General features: G+C 39.5%; 1 protein-coding gene across 3 annotated transcripts in view; it reads left to right on the top strand.

Moving 5' to 3' along the window:
• The first annotated feature begins 1061 nt into the window (after window positions 1–1061).
• The window catches only part of tmem45a (transmembrane protein 45a), a 96028-nt gene continuing 77225 nt past the window's right edge, over window positions 1062–19864 (top strand). For 2 of the 3 annotated variants that reach the window (XM_060833169.1, XM_060833171.1), the window contains exon 1: window positions 1062–1130. The gene's annotated coding sequence lies outside the window, so the exon portion shown is untranslated. Of the gene's footprint in view, window positions 1131–1579; window positions 1643–19864 lie in introns of those variants that run through there. The other variant, XM_060833170.1, reaches the window with a different exon arrangement.

Here is a 19864-nt window from a genome sequence, read left to right on the forward strand (position 1 = left end):
ATTTTCAAAGCTTTACTGCTAGCCTGTTAAAGAAATTGGAACTCAGTTCTATCATGTTAATGACATGATCACCTCTGTTGTTAGCCGTCTATCTTGAAGATTATATAAATTTTTAATGACTTTTAATGCCACATCATATTTCTGGAAGTGACCCTCTTACAGAAGACAGCAGGGTGCACTTGTCAGCAATGGGGTTGATGGGCCATAAAGGTGGATCATAAGATATAGCAAAGTCAATATTATTTGACATAACATAATGCCATACAGATGGCAGACCGGTTTAACGTTGTTAAGCTGAAGAGAACCATGGTCGTCATTAAAGTTGACTGCAACAACAGAATGACCGATCAGTCAACTCAAAGCAAACGGCAGCCAATACAAAAGACTTGATCGTCCAGAGGGGTCGAGGAAGTTCACAGTGGCTCCTGCTGCTGATCGGGAATACTGGTCAGCATAAAGCAGACTGTGAGTGAACAAACAGGAATGTGATTCAGTTTTTGAGGACGATTGATAATCTTACTGATGAAATCAGCACACATTTCCTATAAGAAAATATGTTATTTCATATCTGTAACGTTGGAACCATGAATGTTTAATCGCTGAAGATTTACAGTCGTGTACTCTTCCAGACACAAAGAAGTTGCTTGATGCTTGATGCAGGACACGCAAGGTTCACTATAGAATCAAAACGTGAGGATTCCTATTTAATCAAGCTGATTAATTAAAATTAAATGTGAAATTTTGATGTGTCTTTCCATAAACATTTTGGCTGTGTGAGACGTGCACGCTGCAACTCCAGGAAGCAGTTAGGAAGGTTCTGACCAACTTTTACGGTGCCACATCGACCCTCCGGACTTTCCCATGGGCGCAGTTCCACCCTTAAAGCAGCAGGCGGCGCAAACACCAGTAAATGTAATGATGATTGATGGCTCAGCTGACTAATCGGACACCGCTGTTGGAACGGGCGGGCTGAGCAGTGACCAATAGACGCCCACAGTGGGCGGGGTGGGCGGCTCCCCTGTCGGAGCCGCCGCTGCTGCTACTTGCCGACACTGGGCTGGAGTTTAGTCGAGTACAGACGACTTTTAAAACCTTCGCGACTTCAAAACAAACAAGCAGAAGAAAAAGAGGTGATGAAAATTACACCATTTAGAACTTGTGCAGAAGCGATCTCTTCACTTTGCAAGATTATGTTGAAGGGAGACTGCAAGGAGCATCTTTGAAGCACTTTCTTTGGGGCAAGTTAACCAACATTTAAAATGATCAAAACTCTCAATCCAACCGTTTGTCATATTGTATCTCTACTCATTGTTTTTTCGGGTGCTTAGCGACAATAAGTGGGTTTTAATTACCCTGAAACGACACTCTTATTTGACTCATTGTCTGAACATGAAGCATCAGTGACTCAGGTTAAATACTGGGTGCAGATTTGTAACTAAATAGTTATTCATCTGCAGTGTTTTCCTGTTGAAAAATACATGGGGGCACCTCTCTCGACATATGGAAACAGTTAGTAGTCGGGGTTGCAGCACTGTAGCTGGACCAGAGCAGTCCAGCCATAATAAAAACAGCAAATAACTCGGCAGGTCTGGCAGGATCTGTGAAGAGGGAGAGAGAGAGCGCGACAGAGTTAACGTTTCAGGTCGGTAACCTTTTATTTGCAATAAGTCGAGCCAGGAGTATGTTTATCTAAATAGCACGAATGCAGTACTTCCGACGACTTTAATCTTGTTTCAGAAGATTTGCAATCACAGTACATTTGACCAGATTTGCACCGGAGAATTGAAAAGGGCACTTTTCAGTTACATATTTTAAAATGGCATGTGGCATCATTTTCTTTTCATTTAGTTTGCCTTTATATCTTTCATTCGATCTTTATACTCAACCATCAATTCGGTAAAAAATGAGGTCTGCAGATGCTGGAGATCACAGCTGCAAATGTGTTGCTGGTCAAAGCACAGCAGGCCAGGCAGCATCTCAGGAATAGAGAATTCGACGTTTCGAGCATAAGCCCTTCATCAATTCGGTAAGAATGCATATGACCGTAAATATTGTCATTTCCCCGCCTCGCCTGCTATTCAGTCGTACAGTGGACAGTACTCGACATAAGAGATACTTAGGAAGAGTTGGACGGATGGCAATTATTGGCCTTCCAGTCCCAAAACGCGCAAATGTATCCATTGGTAGCATTGGGCCTGAAAGATTGGTGAATCTCAAGTATTTCCATTCAACAACATCCAAATCAACGTTCTGTTAGACGACAGCAATTAGAGTCATTATCATAGAGTCATACAGCATGGAAACAGATCCTTCTGTCCTACCATTCCCCGCTGACCATGTTTCCAAACTAAACTACAGGAAGTTCTCCGATAACACTGAAATTGCATTCCCGTGAGATGCTTTGTTATAGAAAATCGTGCAATAGAAATAATGGGACCTATGAGAAAAACAGGGGTTGGGATGAACCACCAAAAGTACCAGTAAAAATCGAAACAAAAGTAGTAGTTAGCCTAACACAAATGATAGCGCGGTCTGAGTAAATTTTGACCTGTTGTAATTGAGCTGTTGTATGGTACTGTATAGTGCAATTCATCAGAATTTTCAGCTGATCACTCTCGATTGATATCGATAACTGCTGGCTGCACTTCTAGCCATTCGTGATGAACAGCTTTTGCCCAATGCTGCCTGACCTGCTGTGCTTTTCCACTCTGATCTGCACTTCTAGCTAGTCTTCTGATCCCATCCAGTGGCAACACTGCACAAATCAGATCCGAGAATGAAACCTGCCTTGATAGATCAAGGGCTGAATCTTAATTTCCTTTGCTCAATGTCAGTTTTGTCACGTTTTTCAGAGGGTTTCACATTGTGATGCTTGGGGATATCTATTACCTCATTTTACAAAACCCACCTTATTTATTACCTACTCCACCCTTTGGTGCTCCTCCCAAAAATTCTAGGACCATCATACCATGTACCATTTCCAAAACAACTCACCTCTTCCCAGATATCCCGGAATCGACCAATGTCCATGGTGCAGCACCATCTTTAAAAAGATATTGTGCATCCAGACAAGAGATGTCAGTCTGGAGCTGCCCTGTATGGTTCCTGACATTGTCCTCCAGTTTCCTCATTTCCCCTCCCTCCCCCCACCTTGTCTCAGTCGGTTCCCTCAACTCAGCACCGCCCTCCTAACCTGCAATCTTCTTCCTGACCTCTCCGCCCCCACCCCACTCCGGCCTATCACCCTCACCTTGACCTCCTTCCACCTATCACATCTCCATCGCCCCTCCCCCAAGTCCCTCCTCCCTACCTTTTATCTTAGCCTGCTTGGCACACTCTCCCCATTCCTGATGAAGGGCTTATGCTCGAAACGTCGAATTTCCTATTCTTTGGATGCTGCCTAATCTGCTGTGCTTTAACCAGCAACACATTTTCAGCATTGTCCTGGATGTGGCAGGCATGGAAAATTGGTGCCTCTCTTTCTGGGCAGGGACATGAAGATGCTGCTGATGGGAATGGGGGATGCAGAGGCAGGATGTCCTTTTCTCCCAGGCCAATAGAGGATGCCATTCTACTGGAACAATGCCAACCTCAACTAAGGTAACCATCCAGGCCAGTGTTAAATTAACAGATTACTCCCAGCTTCTCATCCTCAGGCTGTAGAGACATTTTCATGATGCTTTTCCAAGTCCACTAGTACAAACATTTCACAGCACCTTTCACGAAGCTCTTCTCAAGAAAATGAACAAGCCGACTGATCACGTGATGCCATGCAGAGTCCAGTTCTTCACACAACGCGACACCTAGTGCCGGGATGAGAATCGTGTAACAGCAAGCAGGAGTTCTCTTTATATGAAAAATGTTGGCAGTTCACAAATCACGTTATAAACGAATTGCGTTTAATAAATGCGCTCACAATCTTTCCTAGTCATGAACTTGTCCAAATATATTTTACATATTATAATTGTATCTACATCTACCACTTTACCTGGCAAGTTCATTCCACACACGATCCACTCACAATGTAAAATAGTTGCCCCTCATGTCCTTTTTAAAACTTTCACCTCTCACTTCAAAAATATGCTCTCTCGTTTTGAACTCCCCCATCTTAAGGAAAAGAACTTGTCATTCACATTATCTAGACCCCTATTGTTTTATAAACCTCAATAAAGTCATCCCTCAACCTCCTACTCTCAGGTGAAAAGAGCCTTTCCAACCTATTTTTATATCTCAAGCCCCTCACCCATTCGTAGCAACATCCTGCTAAATCTTTTCTGAACCCTCTCCAGCTTAATAATATCCTTCCTATAACAGGATGACCAGAACTGGACACAGCACTCCAAAAGAGGCCTCACCAACATCCTGTACATCCTCAACATGACATTCCAACTCCTTTACTCAAAGGTCTGAGCAATGAAGGCAAATGTGCTAAACAACTTCTTAAGCACCATGTCTACCGGTGGCACAAATTTCAAAGAATGATATACTTGTACCCCTAGGTCTCTCTGTTCTACAACACTATCCAAGGGCCCTACCATACTTGTCCTTTTTTTGTTACCAAAATATAATAACCTAGCATTTATCCAAACTAGACTCCATCTGCCAACATTCAAAAACATAAGGCTAGGTAAGTCCACTGGGCCAGATGGGATATACTCAGGATTTATACAGGAAGTGAAAGAAGAGATTGTTGTGCCCCTGGTGATGATCTTTGCATCCTCATTGCCCACTGGAGTAGTGCCAGGTGATTGGAGGGTGGCAAATGTTATTCCCTTGTTCAAGAAAGGGAATAGGAATAATCCTGGAAGCTATATACCAGTCAGTTTTATGTCTGTGATGGGCAAATTATTGGAGAGGATTTTGAGAGACAAGACTTATGATTACTTGAAAAACCATAGCTTGATTAGAGATTGTTAGCATGGCTTTGTGAGGGGCAGGTCATACCTCACAAACCTTATTGAATTCTTTGAGAATGTTATAAAACACATTGATGAAGGTAGAGCAGTGGATGAGGAATACATGGACTTTAGCAGGGTGTTTGATAAAGTTCCCCATGGTAGGCTGATTCAGAAAGTAAGGAGGCATGGGATACAGGGAAATCTGGTTGCCTGGATATAGAATTGGCTGGCCCATAGAAAACAGAGGGTGGTGGCAGTGCAAATGTATTCAACCTGGAGCTTGGTGACCAGTAGTGTTCTACAGGGATTGGTTCTGGGACTTCTGCTCTTTGTGATTTTTATAAGTGACTAGGATGAGGAAATGGAAGGGTGGATTAGTAAGTTTGTTGATGACATGAAGGTTGGTGGAGTTGTGGATGGTGTGGAGGGCTGTTGTAGGTTGCAATGGGACATTGACAGGATGCAGAGCTGGGCTGATAAGTGGCAGATGGAGTTGAACCTGGAAAAGTGTGAAGTGATTCATTTTGGAAGGTTGAATTTGAATACAGAATAAAGAATTAAAGGTAGGATTCTTGGCAGCATGAAGGGACAGAAAGATTTGGAGTCCATGTCCACAGATCCCTCAAAATTGCCACCCAAGTTGATAGAGTTGTTAAGAAGGCATATGGTGTGTTGGCTTTCATTAGCGGGGGATTGAGTTTAAGAGCTGCTAGGTTATGCTGCAGCTCTATCGAGCCTTAATTAGACCGCACTTGGAATATTGTGTTCAGTTCTGATCGCCTCTTTGTAGGAAGGATGTGGAAGCTTTAGAGGGGGTTCAGACAAGATCTACCGGAATGCTGCATGGACTGGAGGACATGTCTTATGAAGAAAGGTTGAGGGAGCTAGGGCTTTTTTCATTGGAGCAAAGAAGAATGAGTGGTGGCTTGATAGAGGTGTACAAGATAGCGAGAGGCATAGATAGAGTTGATAGTCAGACACTTTTTCCCAGTGTGGAAATGACGGTCACGAGGGGACAATATTGTTAAGGTGATTGGAGGAAGGTTTAGGTGAGGTGTTAGAGGTAGGTTCTTTGCACAGAAAGTGGTGGGTGTGTGAAATGCACTGCCAGCGGTGAGTAGAGTCAGATACATTCGGGATGTTTGAGCGACTCTTGGATAGGCACGTGGAAGATAGTACAATGAAGTCCACTTAGTTAGCTCTTAGAGTAGGAAAAAAGGTCAGCACAATGTTGAGGGCTGAAGGGACTATACTGTGCTGTACTGTTCTATCTTCCTCAGCCAATTGACCCAATTGATCAAGATCTCTTTGTAATTTTGCATAACCTTCTTCATTGTTCACTATATCACCAATTTTGGGGTCATCTGCAAAGTTACTAACCATGCCTCCTAAATTCTCATCCAAATCTTTTATGTAAATGACAAACAAAAGTGGGCCCAGTGTCGAATCCTGTGGAACAGGGTTTCTACCTAAAGAAGCAAATTTTATTTAAGCTCTTCTCAATAAGAAATCTGACATTTATAAAATATGTCAGTTTCAAGAAAGATTTCATAATAAGGATAATATTTGTGTGAACTGACTTCTTTTAAAAAAGACAAACTACATTTAGAAATGCATGGCCTGAGGAATTGATTGAACCAGATTCCCTCATGGCTTTCAAAATAAAGTGAATGGCCCATGAAGGTAAAACTTCTGTAAGACTCCAGGGAAAGTGAAAGTGGGATTGGAGTGGGAATAGCTAAATTATTCTAGCTGAGTGCAGTTATGGACTGATGGGCTGAATGGCCTCCTTGCATGCTGTTACTATCCTATGACTATAACTTAATCTTCTGCAAAACATTTCTGAAATGATTTTCTGATCTTGGAAAAATTCCAAATAATATTCAATTTAAAACAAATGTGTTAAGGTAAGGTTCCAGTTTTTACTATTTATCTGTCGTATGTTAGCTGTTCTCTTCTGTGATACTGACATGAGTATTATAATTGATGTGAGTAGACCTTCATTAAAGAGCAGAAAATCTGCTATGATTCCTGATCCTGTTGGAAATGTATGGACAATGAGTGAGGACATGAGCAACCTCAAATAGCGAAGTGCCTGCAATTGAATACACATTGTCAAGGTTCACAAGTAAAATAATAACTCTTTGAGTACCATTCTGAGACTGAGGGATAACCTTGAAGATGATTACAAAATCATGGTTAGGGTAACTAGACAAAGTCTTTTCCCTGTGTGGGGGAGTCCAAAGCTAGAGGACATAGATTTAAGATGAGAGGGAAAAGATATAAAAGGCACCTAAGGGGCAACGTTTTCACTCAGAGGGTGATACATGTATGGAATGAGCTGCCAGAGGAAGTGGTGGAGGCTAGTACAGTTACAACATTTAAAAGGCATCTGGATGGAAGATGGAAGACAAAAGATGGAAAATTATAGACCAATTAGCCTAACCTCGGTTGGTGGTAAAATTCTAGAATCCATCATTAAGGATGAGCTTTCTAAATTCTTGGAAGAGCAGAGTCTGATTAGAACAAGTCAACATGGATTTAGTAAGGGGAGGTCGTGTCTGACAAATCTGTTGAAATTCTTTGAAGAGGTGACAAGTAGGTTAGACCATGGAAACCCAGTGGATGTGGTCTATCTAGACTTCCAAAAGGCCTTTGATAAGGTGCCACACTGGAGGCTGCTGAGCAAGGTGAGGGCCCATGGTGTTCGAGGTGAGCTACTGGTATGGATTGAGGATTGGCTGTCTGACGGAAGGCAGAGAGTTGGGATAAAAGGTTCTTTTTTGGAATGGCAGCCGGTGACAAGCGGTGTCCCGCAGGGTTCAGTGTTGGGGCCGCAGCTGTTCACGTTATATATTAATAATCTGGATGAAGGGACTGGGGGTATTCTAGCGAAGTTTGCCAATGATACAAAGTTAGGTGGACAGGCAGGTAGTACTGAGGAAGTGGGGAGGCTGCAGAAGGATCTAGACAGTTTGGGAGAGTGGTCCAGGAAATGGCTGATGGAATTCAATGTGAGCAAATACGAGGTCTTGCACTCTGGAAAAAAGAATAAAAGCGTAGACTACTTTCTAAACGATGAGAAAATTCATAAAGCCAAAGTACAAAGGGATCTGGAAGTGCTAGTCGAGGATTCTCTAAAGGTAACATGCAGGTTGAGTCCGTGATTAAGAAAGCAAATGCAATGTTGTCATTTGTCTCAAGAGGGTTGGAATATAAAAGCACCGTTGTGCTACTGAGGCTTTATAAAGCTCTGGTTAGGCCCCATTTGGAGTACTGTGTCCAGTTTTGGTCCCTACACATCAGGAAGGACATACTGGCACTGGAATGTGTCCAGCGGACATTCACACAGATGATCCCTGGAGTGGTTGGTCTAACATACGAGGAACGGCTGAGGATCCTGAGATTGTATTCAATTGAGTTTAGAAGATTAAGGGGAGACTTAATAGAAACTTACAAGATAATACATGGCTTGGAAAGGGTAGACGGTAGGAAATTGTTTCCATTAGGTGAGGAGACTAGGACCCGTGGACACAGCCTTAGAATTAGAGGGGGTCAATTCAGAACAGAAATGCGGAGATATTTCTTCAGCTAGAGAGTGGTGGGCCTGTGGAATTCATTGCCGCAGAGTGCAGTGGAGGCCGGGATGCTAAATGTCTTCAAGGCAGAGATTGATAGATTCTTGATGTCACGAGGAATTAAGGGCTACGGGGAGAATGCTGGTAAGTGAAATGCCCATCAGCCATGATTGAATGGCAGAGTGGACTCGATGGGCCGAATGACCTTACTTCCACTCCTATGTTTAATGGATGGGTACATGAACAGGAAGGGTTTAGAGGGATGTGGGCCAAGTGCTGGCAAATGGGACTAGATGAACTTATCTGGTCATCACAGAGAGTTAGACCGAACAGTCAGTTTCTGTGCTGTACAACTCTATGATGCTAAGTGATAAGGAAAACCAATAGTGTGTTAACATTTATGAGAAGGGGATTGGAATATGGTGTTCAGTTCTTTTCCAGATGTTTCACACACGCGATGCAATTTCCGCACACCAATTTCTGCAAACAGTTAAAGTTTATTAAAGCTTGTACCATCTTGGTGACCCCTTTGACTCTTTTTGCAGGCGTGCAAAGTCAGTTAAAGAAGTCCCAAACAAAGAAAATGCATCCTCTTTATACAGGTCAGTTGGCAATGCTCACAGATACTTTGGCCACTCCACCCCCATAGCCACATGTTACCTCAGGAATAATTGTAGGATGAGGTCATCCTCAGAGACAATTCAAATGCAAATGCCCCAATCTCGGGGAATCGCCATGCAAATGACCCCCTGACACAGTGACTCTCCAAAACAATGTAGGTGTGACATGTCCCAGCCTCAGGGCATGGCCATGAAAGCATCTCCGACTGGAAGGGACTGAACGAGAGCCCAACTTGACAATAGCAGGAGAGCAGCAGCAAATGACCATCCAAATGAAGTGGGAGTCATCTGCATTCCTGCATGAATGTCATCCCCACCCACTTCCAAAACGTTCAGACAGTGCAGCTCAACACCACTATCCTCCACCCTGCCCCCTCCTCATAAATGTTGACATTGACCAGGGACATCCAATCCAATCTTTTAATATCACAATGAAAGTAAGGATGTTGTACTATATATAAATAGGGTCTTGCTGAAACCACATCTAGAATACCATGAACAGTTTAGTATCCTCATTTTGAAAAGTATTTAATTGCCTTAGCAAAAAAATTTGAGAGAAGGTTCACTGGACTCACTTCTGAGATGACAGGCTTATCTTGTGAAGAGAAGTGGACCTCCTAAACCCTTGGAGGTTAAATGAATGAAAGGTGATCTTATGAAGACATGCAAGATTCTGTGGGGACGAGATAAATTGAATGTTGGGAGGATGTTTCCTCTTGTGAACAGATGAGAAATAATGGTCACAACATAAGGAAAGCAGATCTCCTTTTTAGACAGGGGTGAAACTCATTAGAAGAGATACTTTTACTATCAGATCAGACATGGTTTTATCAAATAGTGAAAATCCAAACAAACGAACTAGGAGCAGATGTAGACTACTCAATCCCTGCAGCTTGCTGTACTATTCACGAAGATCATAGATGATTTGGTTATATTCCTGCCTACTCCCTTTAGCTCCCTTACTTATCAAGAATCTGATATCATGGCAGAGCAAGCTCAAAGGGTCAAATAGTCTCTTCTTGCTTTTACATTCCTATAGAATCTGGAAGTCCCAGGCTTGATCAAAGAACAAATATTTCTTATTATCTTAAGATATTTGTGGCTATCTTATGTGAATATAAAATTTCCAAATCTGTATTGCCAGCTGGGCTATGGGAGGGGCTAAGTCTCTTGAGAGCTGGTTTTCTAATTATCAAGTGTGGCTTTTATGAGAACACGGAATTTATGAATTGAGTCTGTAATGATGTTTATTTGTTATTTAATCACTGTTAAACAGGTAACAGATGTCTTTAAATTGTTTTTAATCTGTCAGTATCACAGTATTACATAAAAAGATAGTTAATTTCTTTTTAAAAACAATTCCCACCAAATTTTCTTCACCCCATTTATCTTCTGAAGCTGTTGTTTTCACTGGTATATGGTTCTACAGGTACAAGCCTTCTGTAGTTTGCCTAAACAGTTCATGTGTGACGTTTGACAATGAGTATCATTAGGCACTTTGCCAATAAGGAACTTGGATGAAAATCAATCTTGATCCTGTGCTTACCCAGCAATCATGCAGTTTCCAATAGTTGCCACTGCTTGTCAGTCAGATGCAAGAACCCAGACTAATGTTTAACTTAGTGCGTTTAGAATGGATTGCAGTGGATCCAACTGTTGCCCTTTTGAAATCAAATAAAAAAGTGTTGGACAAACTCAGCATATCTCGTAGCATCTGTGGAGAGAGAAACAGAGATTTTCTCACTCAACCATCTACCTATTCCATTTAGCTTGAATGAAATCCTTGAAAGGCTTGTGGGTGCAATATCCAATTGATATTAGACCCCCAAATATTGCTCCAATTTAGGGTGTTCTTTCTCACTGATGCCTCTTATCATTTGGTTATATGAGATCTGAACATGAGATCCTGTGACACACTGCTAGTGTTCCTATCTCTGGTCAAGAAGTCCAGATTCAAGTCTGACCTGCCCCAGAGGTGTGTCTGAACAGTTTGATTAAAATTACTGGGGTCTTAACTGTATGTTCCACATGAATAAGCTGTGTTCTTTCAGTACGTCACCAGAACATCTATTCCAAATGTTCCTGATCCATAACTTCGTCCTTATACTTCCAACCATTACAATGAATGTCTTCAGGGAATTTTGATGTTCATCAAGATTGCATGTTTGAAGATTATCATAGACTTTAATTTCATTCAGACAGCCATGCAGGCTAGTGCTACCTTGAATCCTGTTTCCTCTTGCCCTCTGGTTTTCAATCTATGCAAACTTTTCCACTCCATGAGTAGTACAGTTGCTGGCTTTATTGAAATTTGAATTTTCATGTATAACCTTAATGTGATGTAATGTTAATATTTTAATTACGTGTTAAATATCGCTTTCTGATCCGGTGTTATCATGTTTTTTGGCACTCTCTGATGATGGGTTGTTGGAAACTATTACATTTGGCAGTGAGATCTTTTGGTAGTCTTTGAGTGATCTTAGTCTTTTGCTACAACAGTAGACCTTTTGTTCCATAAAGTGACTGCTCAATCTTTGCTGGACTCTATTTCATTTCATGCATTTAGATGTGGATGTATGCATTGCATATCTGATCACAATTTAACCATTCTGGTGATTGTCAAGGACCCATTCTATTATGAGCTTCTCAAGGTCAGGCCAGGGCTGACCCTTGTTTTTATGGTATATTTGGTCTTGGTAATCTTCTTTAGAGCCAATTCCTTCTTCTTACATTCGCACATCAGATTTTCACTTTCGCTAAATTCCTTCTTCCTCCATTGTCTCATGAGATTTTCACTAATACTAAATTCCTTTACTGTAGCACAATTGTTTGGCCAGTGAACAAAGTTTTGGAACTTTCAGTTTGAACCAGTGCTTCATTCTTCTCATCAGACAATTCATTTCTGTTATTTGACCACTACATATCTTATTCTCGTCTGTATTTTATCAGTAGCATGGTCCATATTGTCTACTTCATACCACATGCCAACTTATAAGATGAACCAAACATATATTTCATATGTAAAAATTTGAGGCTGACTCCTAATGTAGGTATGTGAGTTTGTGTAAAAGTGGTTGTGTGTGCATGTAGCAACTTATATGCTAAACTTAAGCCTGAAGATGATTTTTGGCATAAAAAAATGGGACTACTTATATTCTGTGTCAAAGTATGCACACAACTCATAGTAATTTGTGTTGGTGATATTGTTTCAATTACAAATGTTGATCAGAAAGTTATAAGGATTTAATACTCTTCTTTGAATAGCCTGTAGTTTTTTTTAATGTTCACCTGAGTAGTTATGCCACATTGAAAAGACGGCATCCTAAACAATGCAGTTGTCTCTCAGTAGTACACTGAAATGCCGGATTGGTTTAGCTGCTGAAATTCTGGAATTGGTGTACAATTCACAACTTTCTCATTGAAGAGTTGAGAATGCTATAATTGAGCCAATCTAAAATCTTACATAGGCTATTTGACTGGGAAAAGCATCATCTTTTTATCCTGCTCCCATCCAACTTCTAAACTTAAGTATCCAGAAATAAGTGCCATCATACAAAAAAATCTGGAGCTGCAGCCCTGTCCTACAATCAAATTGAGTGAATTATTGTTTGAAGCATAACCATTGTTGTTAGAGTCAAAGGTGCAGTAACTAACTGATGTTTAATGAAGTCACACAAGTGCTGTTGTTGGTATTAATATGAGCAAATTTGAACAAGATACCAAAAAACTCCCTGCAAACTTTATCACCAAACCAAAACATCAGTGCCAAGTCCGTTGTCTACATAAGTAAAGTCATGTTTCACCTCAGTGTCCTGTGAATTAACTGTATGGGATAAACATGTCAATATAGTGTTTTCAGGTGAGTAAAATTGCTTGTTTCACTGGCTTGTGTGAAAAACTACACAAATCAGATGTCTTTTTCATTGAATTGAGTAATCTAAGTTCATGATCAATCTTGAATAGTAATTAGTGCAATATTTGGATTTTAAACTTCTATAGATTAGAGGTGAACATAGTCTAAAGGAATTGAAAACAATTAGACTTGTTGGCTTTGAGTGGTACAGGTAATCTTAAGTTTTAATTGAGAACTGAATAACTGTGCATTGAATATAGTAACTCTGCTGTTGTTTGAAATCAATGTGTAAACTGATTGCAAATGCTCTTGTAGCACATTGGTAGTGTCCCTACCTGGGAGCCAGGAGGGCATATCATAACATCTTTGCACTGTTTGGTTAAAGGTATTTATGATCTGATTCTCCTGCTTTAGAGGTGTCATTACAAATCCATGTATGCATCAACCATATCCTGTTACAAGGCCATATATGAACAGCATTTTACTGTACTGAGAAACATCTTCATTGTTCGGGATGTCATCTCTTCAATTTGGCATAATTAACACTTAAATAGGTGAATGGAAATCTGCCAGTATTATCAATAATGGAAAATAATCTTGAAATGACTTCTAGGTGTAACTAAAAGCAAATAATCTCAAAATAAATAAGAAAGGAATTTCTATAGTGCCTTTCACATTTTCAGGATGTCCCAAATCCCATTACTGTCAGTAAACATCTTTGTAAATGTATGAATTACTTTTACTGAAACCTGGCAGATGATTGTACACATTAGAATTTGAAGATAAGATCTGACATCCTGACTCAGTACTATTCCTTCACAGTTCCAGTAAAGAGGATTAACCAGTGATTAAATCACTGCTGTTACTGAGACTTCTGCATCTCCTGAAAACCATATTTTTTCCCACCGATCTTTGCAAATTAATAATTGGAATGTTTATGAGAATGTGATGGAACTATTTAGAGGCAACATCTCTCCTGACATTGAATTTTTTTTATGAATTCAGGAACAATAACAGTAAAAATTTCAAGGTACACAGAAATAGCCTTTTTTTTGGTGGAACCAAGCACGTTTTGTTGACAAAGCATATGTTTTCTATAATGCAGTCATGCCACCTCACAAGCAGTATAATGGCCCAATTGAGGTACATATAATAGTTGATCTCAGTTAGAATACATGCGTGACAATCCATTTTGATGATGATTGTAATGACCTTTGACACTTGGCACAGATCTCAATCCAGTAACACCAGTAGTAGTGCATTAATGGCAGTCCGTATGCCACAAAATCAGAAGTGTAGCTATCTTCTGATAGTGCTTAGCCTCAGTCACAATTCTTCTGATTATACTGTAAAATATGCTATACCACACACAGCATGACATTTAGATTCAGGCAAATAATTAAAAGGTGACAATCATGTTGTATAGGGTGTCAGATATTAACAGTTGAGCAAAATAAATCTCACATACCTCACCCTGACCTTGAAAAACATGACCATCAATAAGTCTATCATTTGCAACACCCTTTGTACGTTTCAAGCCGTTTAACTTGAGAAGTCACATGACCAACATGACAAATAGCAAAGGTTATAAAAGTCAGCTCACTTTCTGACTTCCCACACAACTTCTATTATCTACAGTGCTACAATCAGAAATGTGCTGAATGATCACCATTTACCTGGATGGAAGAAGTTTCACACGATCCAGGACAAGGTCGTTTGCTTGATCAGTTTGCCTCTCTGTTGGCTTATTAGTTTTAGTCAAACAACTGGCATGTGAAATGTTAAGGCAAGAGTGGATTTTGCATTCCCCTGTTGCCAAGTAGCTACAATATTAATAATATCAATTTTCAAAACTTGCATACATACTTCAACACCATTCAATTATCTCCAAATACTGGAAGGACAACAGCAACAAATATTGTGGGAACACCCACCATTGCAATATCTGTTGCAGGTAACATACTGAACCAGCTTGGGCATCTGCAGTTCTCACTTTCTCTCTTGGACATATGTATGTATATGTAGATGTGCATGATATATAATATATCACTCCTATGTCTTTCCTTAGGATTGTAGAAAATTTTACATTCTATTTGGAGCAACTGCTGGAGACAATTTTATGGCTGGATTTTATCACATTTTTCCCCATTATATTTCATCTGCCAAGTTTTTGCCTACTTGCTTAACCTTTTTGTCTCCCTCTTCAGATTCAACCTCACCATTTAGGTTTCCATCTATTTTTATGTCATCTGCAAACTTGGCTGCATTATATTCATTTTTAAATCACACAACACCAGGTTATAGTCCCAACAGGTTTAATTGGAAGCACTTGCTTTCGGAGCACTGCTTCGTTATCAGGTGGTTGTTGGACTATAACCTGGTGTTGTGTGATTTTTAACTTTGTATACCCCAGTCCAACACCGGCATCTCCAAATTATATTCATTTTATTCACACAAGCCAATAATGTACACTTTAACTAGTTGTGGTTCCACTACAGATCACTCTAGCTTTCCATGAGTTATAGGTTGCCATCCTAAAAATGCCTACTTCTCCAAAGATGTTAGAGGAAGTGCTGGAGGCTGGTACATTACTATATTTAAAAGGCATTCAGATGAGTATATGAATAGGAAGGGTTTCAAGGAATATGGGCCAAATGCAGGCAAATGGGAATAGATTAATTTGGGGTTTCTGGTTGGCACATGGATGAGTTGGATCGAAGGGTTTGGCTCCATGTTGTATGACTCTATGACTGTGTAGAATTCATATGGGTGGAAGAAAGAAATAAAAAGAGGAAGCAGACTGGTAAGAGTAGTCCATAGGCCCTTAACAGTAGATTTTTAGTGAGACAGAGATAATGATGACATATAAGAAAGGTACAGCATTGATCATGGTTGATTATAATCTCATCAGGATTACTAGTTATCTAATCCTCTATCTATGCTAATATACTGCCTCTAACTATGAGCTCCTACCTTATTAAATAGCTTAACGTGTGGTACTTCATAAAATTCAAATATATTACATCCACTGCTTCCCCTTTATCCTGCTGATTACCTCCTCAAGTAATCTTGTAAATTAATCAGGAATGATTTTCCCTTCATGACGCCAAGCTGACCCTTTTTGATCATATTATGTATTTCTAAATGTTCTCATGTTTTATAACATACTCTAACATTTTCCCAATTTAAAATGTTAAGGTATTGGCCTGTAGTTATCTATTTCTGTCAGCTTCACTTTTAAAATAAAGGTGTTAGTTTGGCAGTTTTTTTTCCGCTGGGACCTTTTTCCAAAATCTTAGGATTCTTGGAAAATTACTTCCAGTGCATCCATTACCCCTGTATCTATTTTCTATAATATCTTAGGATGCATCCCCCGAACCTGAGGATATCTCAGTCTTTAGCCCTATTGGTTTCTTGAGCATTTTTCTCTAGTGATAGTTATTATATTTATTTAGATTCCTCCTAATGCTCCTTGATAATTTAGTAATTTTGGAATGCTGTTCATATTTTTTACAGTGAAGACTGATACTAAGTGTTTATCACGTTTCTGTACTATTTTCTGTTTATTATTATTGTTTTTCAAGCCTTATTCCCTAAGCGACTCATATTTACGCTGGATTCTTGCTTTCTTTTATATATAAAAAGCTTTTAATGTCTGTCTTGATATTACTTGGAAGTTTACCCTCAAAGTTTATTATTTGCCTTGTTTTTTTTGATTATCTTTTGTTGTTTTTAAAACTTGCCCAATCCTCTGACTTTCCTCTAATTTTTTTCTAAATTGTATGTTTTTGCATTCAATTTGTTGCTATCCTTAGCTTCTCTGGTTAACCATGGTTCACTTGTCCTCCTCCTGCCATCCTTCTTCATCACTGAGATATATCTTTGCTGTGAGCCATGAACTATTTTCTTAAATGTATGCTATTGTTCCTCAATTGTCTTTGTTGCTAATCTTCTTTCCTATTCCAGACCATCTAGTTCTGCCCTCATTCCTTTGTAATTGCCCTTATATAAGCTTAGCATAGTTGTTTCTGACCAAGTTCCTCCGTTACAAACTGAATGCTAAATTTGACCATAATCACTGTTTCTGAGTGAAACTTTTACTTTGACATCATTTATTGAACATGCCTCATTATATATCATCAGATCCAAAATAGTTTGATAGTCTGGTTGAATCCACGACATGTTGTTCTCAGAAAATTTTCTAAGTGCATTCATGAACTCTCCTCATCACTTTATCTGCCAATCTGAATATTCCAATCTGGATGAGATTAAAATTACCCATGCTTAATGTTGTGTCTTTGTGACACAACTTCATTATTCCCTGATTTATTCTCTGTCTCACCACATAGCTAATGTTAAAGGGGCCTGTAGACTACTCGTACCAAGTGTCTTCTTCCCATTTTTATTCCTTCGCTCCATCCATGTGAGTTCTACAGTTTTTGTTCCAAGATCATTTCTTGCTATTGTATTTATTTCTTCCTGTTCCAATAATGCTACCTCATCATGGTTTCCTTTTGAAAGGTCACATACCTCTAAATATTTAGTCGGCAGCTTTGACCGCCTTGAAACTATGTCTTCATATTGGCTATAACATCATACCGTCAGCATTGTTAACTCATTTATTTTGTTCGAAATCCACTGACTATACAAGGAAAGAGCCATTAATTTCAACTTATTACAGTTTTCCTGCATTGATGCTATTTGCTGTAAACTGTTTTGCCTCCTGTTCCCCTCGGGGTATCATTATCTAAATAGCTGCCCTCTGACGCTGCCATATCTTTTTGCGTTGTAAGCCTATATTTACTGTCTCCCTACAATCCCATTAATTTAAAGCTCTGCTGGAAGGGTGAATTTTCCAACCACAAATAATAAATGGTGACAGGATTTCATACATTTTAAATCTCTTAATTTCATTCATTTCAAAGTACTCTTTTCCGATGTTGCCTGTGGAAACGTTTGATGTGAGGGATGCTATAGGGTGTTTATTCCTGCCTCAGGTGGCCTCCTCTTCTCTCTTTACATGACAATTCAATTGAAGATGCATTTTCCTAATAAGGTATTTATTAATGCTCTCTCCAGTGAGTACTGAGTTCTTGTTTCTAAAGAGTCTGTGAATGAGAATGATTGAGTTGAGACTTAAGTAGGTAGCCTGACTAGAACTCTAGTTGTGTTTGTTCTTGCTTTGATAACCATATATGTGAAAAATATCATCTTCATGGAATTGCCTTGAGAAAAGATAGCACGTAAATGGTGCAGAAAGTGTTTTGTATATCCCCCAAATCAGTGATTTTAAATGTAGCCCAGTCTTCTGGGAGATGATTTAATCATTTGTGCACTAATTGCGCTTGCCCAGCTATTGAGAGGTAAATGTGCTATTTCTCTTGTATTGTCCTTATTCTTCTCTTTATGCAAATTAGGCATTTTTGCGAGATTCCGCACAAGACTAAGACCATAGCAGTATAAAATGGAGGAGCAGAGTTGGGCCAGTCAGTCCAATTAGTCTGCTCCACCATTCAATGAAATCATGGTTAAATCTCAACTCCACTTTATGTCATATTCTAATAACTCTGGATTCTCTTATTTATTCAAAAAATAAGACCTAACTCAGCCTTGAATATACATAATAGCCAGCCTTGACTGCCCTCTGTTGTGAAGAATTCCTCAGATTCAGTATCCTCTGAGGGAACAAATCTCTCCTACTCCCATTCACTGTCTTAAATGTACAACCCCTTATTCTGAAATTATGTCCTCTGGTCCTGAACACTCCCAGAAGGAGAAGAAACCTCTCGACATCTACCTGATCAAGTTCCCTAAGAGTCTTGTATGTTTCTCATTCTTCTAAATTCCAATGAGAACAGGCCCAACCTACACAATGTCTCACAAGACACTCCTCCATATATGATGTCATCCTACTGAAACTTCTCTGGTTGGCCTATAAGAAAATATCTTTCCTTAGATAAGGGGTCCAAACTTGTTCGCAGTAGTCCAGCTGTGGTCTGACTCATGACTTCTACAGTTTTAGCAAACATCACTAATTTTATACACCATTTCCTTTGAAATAAAGACCGACATTCCATTTAGCTTCTCTATTACTGTTGAACTTGGATGTTAGTTTTTTTTGTGAATCATGGATGAGGACTGCCAAATCCCTGTAGCATTCTTCAATCTGTTCCCATTGAAATGATATTCCCCATCTCTGTTCTTCCTGCCTAAGTGCACAGCTTCACATCTCACCACATTTTATTCCATCTGCCAAGTTTTTGCCCAGCAACTTAACTTGTCTGTATCCTTCTGCAGATTCCATGTGTCATGGTCACCACTTGGCTTTCCAACTATTTTGTGTCATCTGCATACTTGATTATAGCACAATCATTTTTCTTATAAAAGCCATTGACATATATTGTAAATAATTGTGGCCCCAGCGTAGACCTTTCTGACATTTCACAAGATACAGGTTGTCATCCTGAAAATGCCCTATTTATCCTGAATTTCTGTCTTCTATTAGTTAGTCACTCCTCCATCCATGCTAATATACTACCTCCAACAACATTGCTCTTATCTTATTAAGTAGCGTAATGTATGGTACTTTCACAAACATCTTCTGAAAATGTAGATTTCTTACACCCATTGTTTTCCCTTTATCCTATTTGTTACCACCTCGAATTATGCCAACAAATTTGTCAGCAATGATTTCTCATTTATAAAGCCTTGCCGACTCTGTTTGATCGTATTATGTATTTCTACATGTTCTGTCATTATATGCTTACAGACTCTGTTATTTTCCCAATAACAGATGTTAATCCAACTGGCCTTTAGCTACCTATATTTTTCTGCTTCGCTTTTCAAATAAAGGTGTTATATTGGCAGTTTTCTATTCTGCTGGTACTTTTCCAGAATTAAAGATTCTTGGAAGAT

Source organism: Hemiscyllium ocellatum, chromosome 12 (assembly GCF_020745735.1).
Source record: "Hemiscyllium ocellatum isolate sHemOce1 chromosome 12, sHemOce1.pat.X.cur, whole genome shotgun sequence".
In the NCBI taxonomy this organism is placed as follows: domain Eukaryota; kingdom Metazoa; phylum Chordata; class Chondrichthyes; order Orectolobiformes; family Hemiscylliidae; genus Hemiscyllium; species Hemiscyllium ocellatum.